At 41.0% G+C, this 13,233-nt stretch overlaps 1 protein-coding gene across 2 annotated transcripts in view; it reads right to left on the minus strand.

The window, feature by feature from the left end:
* Nucleotides 1-9,770, minus strand: part of OCA2 (OCA2 melanosomal transmembrane protein) — a 524,044-nt gene extending 514,274 nt beyond the window's left edge. The window contains exon 1 of one of the 2 annotated variants that reach the window (XM_082246739.1): nt 9,508-9,770. The gene's annotated coding sequence lies outside the window, so the exon portion shown is untranslated. The remainder of the gene's footprint in view (nt 1-9,507) is intronic. The other variant, XM_082246738.1, reaches the window with a different exon arrangement.
* Between the last annotated feature and the right edge of the window lie 3,463 nt (nt 9,771-13,233).

Below are 13,233 nucleotides of genomic sequence, written 5' to 3' on the forward strand. Positions count from 1 at the left end.
TCAGTGCCCATCAGCGCTGCCTATCAGTGCCCACCAATGCTGCATATCAGTGCTATCTATCAGTGCCACATATCAGTGCCCATCAGTGCTGCATATCAGTGCTACTTATCAGTGCCCATCAGTGCTGCATATCAGTGCCACCCCATCAGTGCCACCCCATCAGTGCCACCCCATCAGTGTCTCCTCATCAGTGCCTGTCAGTGCGGCGTCATCAGTGCTCATCAGTGCAGGAAAAAACGTATCTATTTACAAAATTTTATAACCTAAACAAAAAAACGTTTTTTTTTCAAACTTTTCGGTCTTTTTTTATTTGTGCACCAAAAAAGAAAAAACCTGGCGGTGATCAAATACCACCAAAAGAAAGCTCTATTTGTGGGGAAAAAATGACATAAATTTGGTTTAGGTACAGTGTTGCATGACCGCGCAATTGTCATTCAAAATACAACAGCGCTAAAAGCTGAAAATTGGTCTGGGAAGGAAGGGGGTTTAAGTGCCCAGTATTGAGGTGGTTAAAAGCCTTTAAAAGTCTTTACAGGTTTTATCCTGGTATAACCACTCAAAGTCCAGCAACGTACCAGTACATTGCTGGTCCTTGTTTGGCATATAGTGTAGGTTTTTTTTTTTTCATGCAGCCTGTGGGCTGAATGAAAAAAAGAGAACCTAAAAGAAATCCCCACAGGAATATTGTGTAATATTACACACCATTAACTGCCCAACAACCAAACCCACTGATTTAATGGTGGGTATACATGACAATATTCCACGTATACCTAAAGGTATTTTAACTGCAGTGGTGAAATCAACCTACCACAGCTGCTGCCATCAGAGGTATCCATATATGCTGAGCCCAAACACTGTTTGTGTCAGAATATATAAAATCAGTGTGGCAGCCGACGGGTACCTGCAAGAGAAACAGGTTAAGAAAAGAATGAAAAACAAACAAAGTACAGTAAAAGTACAGTAGGAAGAGTAGAAGAATATAAAAATAACTGACACGACAACTGTTTTTGGCTTTTTTATTTAATTTTTTTTGTATTTTTTTTTAGCACTTTTTTTTGTGAACTGCAATTTTCCAGCTTGGGTCTCTCAAAATGTCGATAGCCATCGAACATCTTTCGAGACCCTGTGTTTGTGTGCCCTACACTATGTCGTGCTGTACCCTACACTAATACTCTACTAGTGTGTGGTAGCGCTCGAAACATTCCCGATGCAGAGACCAGGTTGGTCAGGACAGGTGGGACAATAATAACGGGTGTCACACCTAAATCCATGCCTGCTACAGACACGACATCTTCTTTGGGGACGTCTTTGGGTAGGGATACTCAGGAGGACATGTGAAAAATGCCTCTCATGCAGCCGGCTCACTGCATCTGGAAGGGGAAGTTGGACAGGAACACCGCCTGGGTACAGGTAGGCATTGATGATCGCTTCCCGGAATTCTAGGAAGGATCCGGTTCATCCTGACGCCCTGTATAGGACAAAGGTGTTCAGCATAGCCAATTGGAATAAATAAACAGACACTTTTTTGTACCAGCGTCTGGCTTTACGGGCAACTAAATATGGCGCCAAAAGCTGGTCGTTAAGGTCCACCCCTCCCATATTAAGGTTATTTTCGTGGACACAGAGGGGTTTCTCCATAACGCCAGTTGCCGTGGTAATTTGGACTGTCGTGTCTGCATGAAGGGAGGACAGAACGAAAACATTCCGTGTATCCCTCCACTTCACCGCAAGCAATTTGTCCATTTTCAAGCAGGCTCTCTCCCCCCGACTAAGACGGGAATTTACAAGCCATTGGGGGAAGCCCCGGCGATTAGGTTGCACGGTGCCACATGCACCAATTTGTAATTCGAGCAGGTGACTAAATAGTGGCACACTTGTGTAAAAATTGTCTACGTACAAATGGTACCCCTTTCCGGATAAGGGTGACACCAAGTCCCAAACTATCTTGCCGCTGCTCCCTATGTAGTCTGGGCAGTTGGGGGTCTCCACAGTGCTATCTCTTCCCTTGTAGACCCGGAAACTAACTGTATAACCTGTGGTCCTGTCACAGAGCTTATAAAGCTTGACCCCCTATCTGGCACGCTTGCTGGGGAGATACTGCTTCATAGCAAGGTGGCCAGTAAACTTAATCAGGGACTCGTCAACACAGGCAACTTGTTCGGGGGTAAACAAGGCTGCAAACTGCTGATTGAAGTGGTCTATGAGGGGCCAAATTTTGTGGAGCCAATCATATTCAAGGTCTCCCCAAGGACAACAGATTTCATTGTCGTTGAAATGCATAAATCACAGAATTTGCTCGTATCTCGCCCTGGACATGGAGGTAGAGTACACACGCATATGGTGGATTGGGCTAGTGGACCAATATAGCCGCAATTCACACTTTTTGGTTATGCCCATGTTCAGGGAAAGGCCCAGAAAGATTTTAAAATCAGGAACCGTTAAAGGTTTCCAGCCGGATGGTCTGGCAAGTGGCGAATTTGGGTTGGCGGCGATTAATTGACGTGCATATAAATTTGATTGATCCACAATAGATCTGAAAAGATCTTCCATGAAGAACAGCTCACAAAAATCCAGGGGTGTAAATTGGCTGTTTCCACGTGGATTCCAGGTTGGGCAGTGAATGGGGGAAGTACTGGCACTGTAGTATCAGTGGGTTGCCAATTGGCATATGCCAGCTCATTAGGAAGGGCACTATAGGCTCTACGGGCCTGTCTTCAAATACGCTGTGGATGCAAGCCACTACTCGTGCTAGCCACCGCACCAGCTTCAACTGCACTTATGGGACTCGCCACGTCACCAAGTGTTACTGCAGTGCTGGTTGTACTAGGTCCAGGATGTACTAGGCCAGGCCACCAGTAGGATGAGCGGCACTAGTACCGACACTCTGCTCCATACGAGCACCCTGCGATTCCTGCACCTTAGCAACTCCAGAATGGGGTCGGGTACTCCTGATTCTAACAGGGACCCATCCGTTGTCAGAGCTATCTGTCAGGGAGCCGCTGCTCTGTTCAGGTTCGTATACTGACCCTGATTCTGCCAGTGAGGCTTCCCCATCGCTCTCATCTGACATGGTCAGTATACTGTAAGCCTCTGCACTACTGTACCACCATTTAGTCATTTTAGTAACTAGATTTACCGGTACAGTAGTGTGACTCACAGGTAAAAAAAGCACCGTTGTCAAGGACTATTTCAACCGCTACCAAAAAAACTGCTAATGCTAGCAGGGATCAGGCCTGACTCTGCTAACACAGCGGTTTTGTGTGTTGTGTTTTTTGTAAGTGACAGTAATCTAATTTACTACACTTGCCTGGGTTGGGTGGGGGGGGGGGGCTGGGCAGAGGGGTTAAACGCAGGTACTGGCAGGAATCAGTGCTGATCGTGCAAACACCGCATTTTGGAAACCCTAAACTATGGGGACGCTAGTATAGTTCTGATCAGATCATAAATTGATCTGTTCAAACACTATACTAGTAATGGAAGTGTGTGTGTGTGTGTGTGTGTGTGTGTGTGTGTGTGTGGTAATCAAGGGGTTATTTCTAACTATGCGCCAGGGATCTGCGCTAAACCTCCTTGGGACAGAAAATAATTTGCGAGCGCTAACTCAAGTCACAATCACACTAATACAAAAATACAGTAAACCACTATATTACGTGTGTATTAGTGTGCAATGTGACAGGGAGGAAGGGGTTAACTGGGGGTGATGAGGGGGGATCAGGGGGTTAAATCTTATTGGGGGGGTGGCGGGTATCCTAAGTATGAAAGGAACGGCCGCAAGCGCTAAACCTGGTCACAAGTCCCCCTTACACGGGTATATAGGAAAATGCTATATACTGTATACAGTGTGTGTTGTGACAGGGGGTGCAGGGGTTAACTAGGGGGGGCGATCGGGGGTGAAATGTGCCTATCTAAGTGTGTGTGGGTGTGCTTGGTGCAGTACTCACAGTTTAGACCAGCTCTCTCCTCTTGATTAATCCAAGAAGGATCATGGGAGGGGAGAGCAGGTCTATTCTGTGCCTGTGTTTACATTTCACAGGCACAGAACAGAATCTGATTAGGCCAGACCAATCAACAGGTCCAGGCCAAAAATCATTGGCCTGGTCCTGATGACTGATCGGTTCTGAACCAAATCAGGTCATGAGCGGGGCCGGGGGCACGAGCGACGTAGCGATACGTAGCTTTGCCTGCACGGGGCTGACCGCCGAAGTATATGTACTGCCGGCGGTCGGCAAGTGGTTAATAAAGAAAGAATACCCATGGAGGATAAGGGTTTTCTTTTGTTTGATTGCAGCCATCATTCTTTTTGTGATGCTTAAAGCATAAATAAACCCAAAAACAAAAATGTAATATAGTGTAGCTTACCAATCATTGGATGTAATGACTGCATTCGTTTTCTTTTTAGCATTTATTCCCTTATTTTCATGAGCCAGCATTAAACCTCCTGTCTTAAGGTGGCTACGATCCGTCCTCCGCTGGATTTATGGAGGAGCAATGTAGCCACCCTTGAAAAGCAGAATTGTCAATCAGTGGATAAGGTAGTGTTTAGTTGGACTAGTACAACGAAGATTTAGATTAGTGACTAACAATTTAAAATCAAACTCCATCTAAAAACGTACTAAGCAATTATAGCAATAATTTTTTTTTTCCTTTGGGGATAAAGATTTTACACAAATGAATAAAACTTTAAGTTACCCGTCTGTGTTAAATGGTTTGTCTCAATCCTCTGACTGCCACTTTTGCTGGATGGCCTGGTCTGTTAAAGGAAGTTTGAAAAACAAAAGACTTACTGCCCAGATCACTAGGCAATAAAAGTTACAGGGGGTGACAAAGACTGCCATGGTAATGCTACTGACAGACTATATCATATATGCCATTTTTATTTTGGCCATAGTATCACTTCAGTACACACCTAATGCTTTATATATATTGGGGCTTTTATAAACACTTTTCTCCTGGCAGGAGAAAATCAGCTAACAAAACACGCCTAAGCCCTGTTTTTGCAAACATGCGTAGGCATTTTTAGGCATTCAAGCACTAAGATGTTTAACTTATTAATTAATTTAATTTATTTTAGGCACGTTTTGGCATTTTTTATGCTAAAATGTTCCTCTTGTGATTGCACAACTGGTGTTTTTTTATGCCTCTAAACAACCCTGCCTCTACATGCCTGTAAATGCCAATGTCTGCATGGGCACCTAAGATTACATAGAGGGGTGTTTAGAGGCACCCCCAAAAAATATATATATATATATATATCAAGCTCATCCATTATTTTATATCATGATAATTAAAACTAAAAGTAAATTAATCAGGAAGTCATATTTACACGCAGCAGCACCTTGTCTATATGCAAAATTACTGACGTACCATTATGTTCAATTCCAAGAGGCGGGCTAGGGCATTATAGGGGAGGGCTGGGGCATTATAGGGACAGGTTAGGGCAGTCTTGGGGCAGGCTAGGGTAGTATATGGACAGGCTAGGGTAGTATATAGACATGCGGCTAGGGTAGTATATGGACGGGCTAGGGCGGTATGGGAGCAGGCTAGGGTAGTATATAGACAGGCTAGGACAGTATGGGGCAGGCTAGGGTAGTATATAGACAGGCTAGGGTAGTATATAGACAGGCTAGGGTAGTATATAGACAGGCTGGGATAGTATATAGACAGGCTAGGGTAATATATAGACAGGCTAATGTAGTATATGGACAGGCTAGGGCATTATTAGGGGCAGGATAGGGTAGTATATAGACAGGCTAGGGTAGTATATAGACAGGCTAGAGCAGTATAGGGGTGTGCTAGGGTATTATAGGGGCAGGCTAGGTATTATAGGGGCAGATGGAGTAGCCCGGGGGGCAGTTGTCTGGCCCTGTCTATAAGAGTTGTAATTTCTGTCATTTTGAAAATGACACAAATATTAATTTTCACAAAGTCTGCAGCGTCAATTTTTATGAAGGCAATTTGCATATACTCCAGAATTGTATGTAGAGTGATCAGATGAAAAGTCCCTCTTTGCCATGAAAATGAACTAAATCCCATAAAAAACATTTTCACTGCATTTGTGAGAAAGGCTTCAGAGTGCCCAAGAAAGTCCAGCAAGCGCCAGAACCATCACCTCCAGCTGATTCAGCCTTGGGATCGGGGGAAACCTTCATTCATTCACAGTGAGGCAAAGACTTTTGGAGGATGGCCTGGTATTAAGAAGGGCAGCAAGGAAGCCACTTCTTTCCAGGAAAACCATCAGGGGCAGACTGATATTCTGAAAAAGTTACAGGGATTGGACTACCGAGAACTGGGGTACAGTCATTTTCTCTGATGAATCCTCTTTCCAAATGTTTGGGTAATCCGGAAAAAAACCTTGTCTGGAAAAGAAAAGGTGAGTGCTACCATCAGTCCTGTGTCATGCCAACAGTAAAGCATCCTGAGACCTTTCATGTGTGGGGTTGCTTCTCAACCAAGGGAGTGGGCTCACTCACAATTTTGCCTAAGAACACAGCCATGAATAAAGAATAGTACAAAAACATCTTCTGAGAGGAACTGCTCCCAACCAACCAAGAACAGTTTGATGAGGAACAATGCCTTTTCCAGCATGATGGAGCATATTGCCATAAGGAAAAAGTAATACCTAAGTGGCATGGGGAACAAAACATAGAAATTTTGGGTCCATGGCCAAGAAACTCCCAGACCTTAATCCCATTGAGAACTTGTGGTCAATCCTCAAGAGGCTGGGGAACAAAAAAAAAAAAAAAAAAAACCCCGAAGCATTAATTATGCAGGAATGGGCTTTCATCAGTCAGGATGTGGCCCAGAAGTTGAGTGACAGCATGCCAGGGTGAAATGCAGAGGTTTTGAAAAAGAAGGGTCAGCACTGAAAATATTTTCTCTTTGCATTAACTTCATGTAATTGTCAATAAAAATAGTTTGACACTTATGAAATGGTTGTAATTATACTTCAGCATACCATAGTAACATCTGACAAAAAGATCTAAAAACACCGAAGCAGCAGACTTTGTGAAAATGAATATTTGTGTAATTCTCAAAACTTATGGCCACTTGCTGTATACTGTCACTTATGCGCAGTTCTACAAGACATGTAATAGAGTAAAAAATGAGGGGAAGTAATATGAGTGAAAATACTTTCTATTAAACAAATTTCTTTATTATGAGAAAATGATATATTCACTGATGCTTTTCTGTCTCTTTGAGCTGAATTAGTGCCTTTTGTCTTCAAAGTACTAAGCAGGATGGGTTCCTTGACTCCTTCTCTCTTGCCTGTTAATATGGCATTTTCTTTTACTGTGGGCATTCAACTTCATCATTGGGCTTGTTACAGTATCTATGTACAGGCAAGTAAAGCACAATGGGCATTAATCTTTAGTCACCTTTTAAATATAATCTCTTCATGGCCATACTCTTTTTTTTTTCTTTATTTCTCCCTGTCAAATCTGGCTGAGACCTTCTTCAAATAGTCATGAGTGCAAGCTAAACCCTCCTGTCTGTGTCACTGCAGCTGCATCAGTTGTCAAAATGTTACAGTTACTTTAAGCCAACGCTTCTTAACCAATATTCCAAAACTGAACCAGGCTGAGTGGTTGATAGATTGTGGTCAAAGTGGTCTTACAACTAGGTTGCCAAGTAAGCATACCTTCAAGTCTCTTCCACAACACTATTGACAACAGACACTAAATTACCAGATGGAGCACCACTGCAACATAAAAATGAACATAACATTAAATAGCTGATCAATAAGTCATATGAACAAATAAATAAATGAAGAAATGTGACAGTAAATAATGACAAGGTGGATTGTCCCAGACATCCATACCAATCAGTAAAATTGGGTTAGCTTGAAAGGTTTTTCCTTTTTTCCCCCAGAGAAAGTACAAATTATTTTTTGCAAATCCATTCATTTTCAGTTTACTGTATTCGGATGAGAAGAAAGTTGTTTAGTTGCCATGAGCTACTGCACTTTTCTCTACCTTATTAAATATGCTTGTGTGTTTACAGTGCAGTGTCAGTAGCCCATAGCAACCAAGCAGATTACAATTTAACATAATCAGATCAGTTAAAGATAACTTTTGATCAGTTGCTATGGTTTCTCTGCTTTGCAAGGTTTTAATTGGCACTTTGGAATGCCAATTTATTTTTTGGACTTTTGTTCTTTCTGTTCTTTAGAAAATGTAATAAAGACAAGTTTAAATATATTAAAAAAAGCATTCCATAATTGCAATGATATAAATTACCACTATTTCTCAAAAAATATCTAAATTGTTTCTGTGGAACAGGTGTTGTCTTTTTCATTTTTCTCCTTTTTTGGGACCTCTCAAATATCATTTTCAAAATAACAGATCTCAGTTATTAATATCTGAATAACTCTTGTGTTTAGGATCCCAACATTAATGTACATTATCCTTGTCCTTGTACCACAAGATATATTTTGCCATATCTAATCCTGAGATGTAAATACATGCAAAGATAATTGTGAATATGGAACCACAGCCAAACTTTTGTAAAGTTAATTTATATTTCTGACTTTTGTTTTCTCACAAATTTTATAATGAAGAGATTAAATATAAGCACACCTGAATAACCAACTTTTATATCGTATTTGGATATCTGTAAATTGAAATATATTTTGGTAAAACTCAATAAATTGCCATGTAACTTAGTTTTAATGACATTAATACTGTAATTATTAATGTCCAAAAGAATTAGTTATAAACGCATACATCACGTTTAAGCAGCTTGTAAAGTACAACAGCCATGCTGTAACCCTCCCAAAGTATAACAATAGCCACCTTTCATAAAGGCAAATTATTTCAATGAATTACCCTCTACAATATCCGATTTGTCTGTAGTACTCTATTATTTCCCAGCTATATTTTTTATTTCTTTTTGCATTAATTGACACAATACACAGACAGATACAGTTACATAACACAGTTATTTATGGAACATTCATTTGTACTGGTAAAATATAGATGGATATATATATATATCATGGCAATGAATAGTGCAAATGTTAACAATTCATTTTATGGCACATTGGTTTAGTGAAATGTAGCATATCCCGAATACAACAGTAATAATAAATATTCATATATTAACCAATACGTAAGGGCAGCGTGAGTAAAACATCAAATGTCATGCATTCAAATTGTACAAGTTATGCAAATTGTAATGTCTAACCCATTGCTACCATTCAGCAATCATCATTCATTGTTTTCACTATGCTAAAGGTTCCTTTGACTTTGCACCCCATCTTTGGTCCTCCCACTGTCTTAAAAATATGTCTAATAGTCTCCAATGAAATAGAAGTAGTGCCAATGCATTCAAATTACTTATTTTTTTTATTTGCCCACATAATACTATCACCAAACTTAGCAGTTCTCATGACAGTTTAAAAGTTTAGTTTAGTTTTAAAGTTTATAAAACAGTGAATTAAACCAACGAAAAATAATAGGGATAGTAGTAAATATTCCCGTAGTATAGATTATAATACATCTCTCTTACTTGTTCTGTCTTCAGGTCCCAGGATGTAAACAGAAGTATTCCAGTAGGGGTAGAGGAGCTCTGAAGCTGACAGGACTGGAGGGAGGTTAGAAAGAAAAGAAGTTGGGTTTAAGGAAAAACACTCCTAGTGCATTTCAGTTATGAAAGCAGCAGACTTGGTTGTGTTTTCTGAATGGAGCTTTGATTTTGAAAAGTGAATAGGTCACAAAATAATCAGGATCAGCCCTAAGCAACAAACATCCCTGAAGCTAGAAAGAGTGACCATCACATTCTATATACTTTCAGAGCTGTACAGAAGACTGGAATTCCTAGGTTTGTAAGCATGTGATTCAATTCCCAAGCCTGTGTGATAGACCGTGTGCCCCGCTGGCAGGCAGAGAAGGCAATTATGAAGTTGCTGCTGGGGTGAGAAAAGTACACCTCTAATATGTAAACAGTGAGTAGACCCTTAGACCTTTACAGTATTAACAAACTGTAATATTTATACAAGCTGTGTTACAAGTGTACAGGTTCTCCAGAAAAATTTTAAGGAACCTTGTACACATCAATTGATAAGATTTCTAAGAAGTGAGTATTCTGACTATTTAAAATCATTTCTGATGTTTACTTGATTTTAGAAAACTGGAGCAAAAGTGGGTTGTTTTCCTGCAGAAAACTGGTTTCCTCTTTTTATTTTTTTTATCTTATCTGAAAAAGGCAGCAGTCACAAATTACTATGTTCTAAACATCTAGAGCTGTTTACCTGTGATGTATTGAGCTGCCATGCCCAACACAGTTCAAATACATAAACAAGACATAAAACTTTGCTCTCACTGTCATCACAGATCATACCATCACTCTGCGGCATGCCGTACTTTTTTCAACGCAATGCAATCCACTGGACCAAATGGAATGTCCCTTTCAGCATGATGCATGGTTTAAATTTTGACCCATCCATGTTATTATCTGTGTTCTTGTTTACTCTATTTAAGCTTGCATTTGACTACACTTGTTCGCTACCTGCCCTGATCTTTTGCCTGTCTCTATTTCCAATATTGCCTGTTGACTGTGTACCACACTCTGGTTTTCTTGCTGGTCAGCTGCCTTTGGAGCAGGTGTTTCTGCAACCTGGTACATCCAGCAGTAAAGTCCATCACTCCTTGGTTGGTACTCTGGTGAAGATCTGGTAAAGTCAATCACTCCTTAGTGGGTACTCTGGTGAAGATCTGGTGTGTGCTTAGACTCTGCACCTGGGTCACTTTAAGGAGCTCACACACTCACCAATGTGCAGATAAGGCAGTGGGTCTACTATCCTTTTTTTCTGTGGCAATCTCTGTGTGGCAATCTCTCTCTGTGCTTCAGAAACCAACTTTTATCCATTATAGATATTTCTCTACCTTCTGTCACCTACAAGGTGGTGTTCCTTATAGCCAATACCATCACTTCTGTCAGTTGATTGTCACATTTATTTATTTATTTATTTATTTATGTATTTATTTTTGTTCAAGGCAAAGGTCATTTTAATTGTTTTACTATATCTATTCCGTGTTGCTGCTTTCTAGTAGTTTTGTTCCTCAGCTGACTTTTCAGCCCTTTATTTGTCTTCTTGACTGGCTTGACTGGCTACCATTAAATCATCATCATTTGGATTTTCATTGATCAGTATGATTCGGTCTAAACACACCTCACCCCCCACCCCATGTTCAGGGTGTGTGGCCTAGTATGGTTTAAGAGGGGGAAGACACATGTGTCTGGTATGAATTTTTGGAACTTCACACTTTTTTTGGCTTTTTTTGCATAAGGTACCACCTTAAAATCCTTGCCAGACTTAAAGGGTCTGATACGCATTTTGATGGGGGGACTCCACACAAATTTTTTTTCATTCTTGCTGCAGTAAGTGCTACAGCAAAAGTGACATTTACAAAGAAAAAAAAATGACAGTTTAAATTGACCCAAATAAAACTTCATTGCTAGCTTTTTAAAGTGGAGTTCTACCCAAAAGTAGAACTTCCTCTCATTTGCTTCCTCCCCTCCTCCGGTGCCACATTTGGCACCTTCCACCAGAAGTTCCGTTCTCCTTCTCCTTCCCCCACCACCGAGCCTATGAAAATGCGCAGCACGCTTCGCGCATGCGCAGTAGGGAACCAGTTGTGAAGCCAAAAGGCTTCATTGTCAGTTTCCCTTAGAAAGAATGGCGGCAGCAGCACCGGCAGCTGATTCGAAAATCGGCTGGGGTGCTGACATCGCGGGCTCCCTGGACGGGTAAGTGTCTATATATTAAAAGTCAGCAGCTACAGTATTTGTAGCTGCTGACTTTTAATTTTTTTTTCTCCAGGCGGGACTCCTCTTTAAGCGCTTGCTGACCACCCTACAGCACATTTACTGCTACAGGGCAGCTGTGCTGCGCAGGATCATGTATATATAGGTGATCCTGCATTTCCGGGTTTCCACCAGTGGCTCGCTCCCGCTGTGAAAAATGATTGTTATGAAAACATATATTTGTGTATACTATTTTTAAAAAAATGTCCCTTTTAAAATTATGGGGATTTCTCAAATGTATTAGCAGCTATTAAAATAAGGAGGGCAAGTATGGTGTGCTCTGGTGCACACTACTTTACTGCACAAGTGTTGTGCTGCAAATAAAGGGCAACTTTGCCTGTTTCAGCAATAGGTGTCTATTGCCAAAGCCCTCTTTTGGATGGGTTTGAATCCTATGGCCATAGGTTTTCCCCCTGCAGCTACGTCTCCAATGCAGAGGATCCAGCCATGATCAGGAAATTCAGCAGTGTTTTTTTGTGCTGCATTTTCAGTGTGGGTCATTTTGGGGTTTCTCTGTGGTAGTAGATACCCTAGATTTTTCTCTGTGTACTGGGGAGGGGTGAAACATCATCTTGAAGTGTCCTCCATATTGCCAGCACCCTGAAACTCCTCCTCCATTGTCTCCTATTTATAAGGGCTGCCCCACCCAAGATGGCCACCACAAGTCACCGGGGATACGAGCGTCCAACCAGACAGCTGCTTTCCCAGTGCACCTACATAGGCTTCGTTGAAACATTATTCCCCCAAGCTTTCACTCTTTCTGCATGGCTGTAAGACACCACCTACTGAATGGAGCGTTAACTACACCTGCCTACACAAATGCACACAGTTGTCCAACAATTGGTCAAGGACAATCATTCCACAAGAAATCAGAGTGATCACAAGATTGCAGTTTGGAATGACTGTAAGAAATTGCAAACACTTTCAGCTTATTTATGGGTTCATGGCTCATATTGATAAAGTGCCATTACAGACACATTTGTAGTTTGGGCTTGAATCTAGACTTACCTTTTAATAGGTGCTTTTGCTGTTTGTAAAGTATGGGTAAGGAATATTGACATCACTCAAAGCTGCTGCATAAAGTCAAGATACGCACATTACCTTAACCACTTAAGCCCCGGAGGATTTGGCTGCTAAAGGACCAGACCCCTTTTTTCAACTTGGCACTTCGTGATTTTAACTGATAATTGCTCGGTCATGCAATGCTGTACCTAAACGAAATTTACGTCCTTTTTTTCCCACAAACAGAGCTTTCTTTTGGTGGCATTTGATCACCTCTGCGCTTTTTATTTTTTGCGATATTAATAAAAAAAGAGCGAAAATTTTGCAAAAAAATGACATTTTCAACTTTGTCTTTTAAAAAATATCCAATATACTCAATTTATGTCATTTTTTTTGGCCAAAATATATTTAGCTACATGTCTTTGA

This window comes from Pelophylax lessonae (genome assembly GCF_965119305.1).
Source record: "Pelophylax lessonae genome assembly, chromosome: 2".
In the NCBI taxonomy this organism is placed as follows: domain Eukaryota; kingdom Metazoa; phylum Chordata; class Amphibia; order Anura; family Ranidae; genus Pelophylax; species Pelophylax lessonae.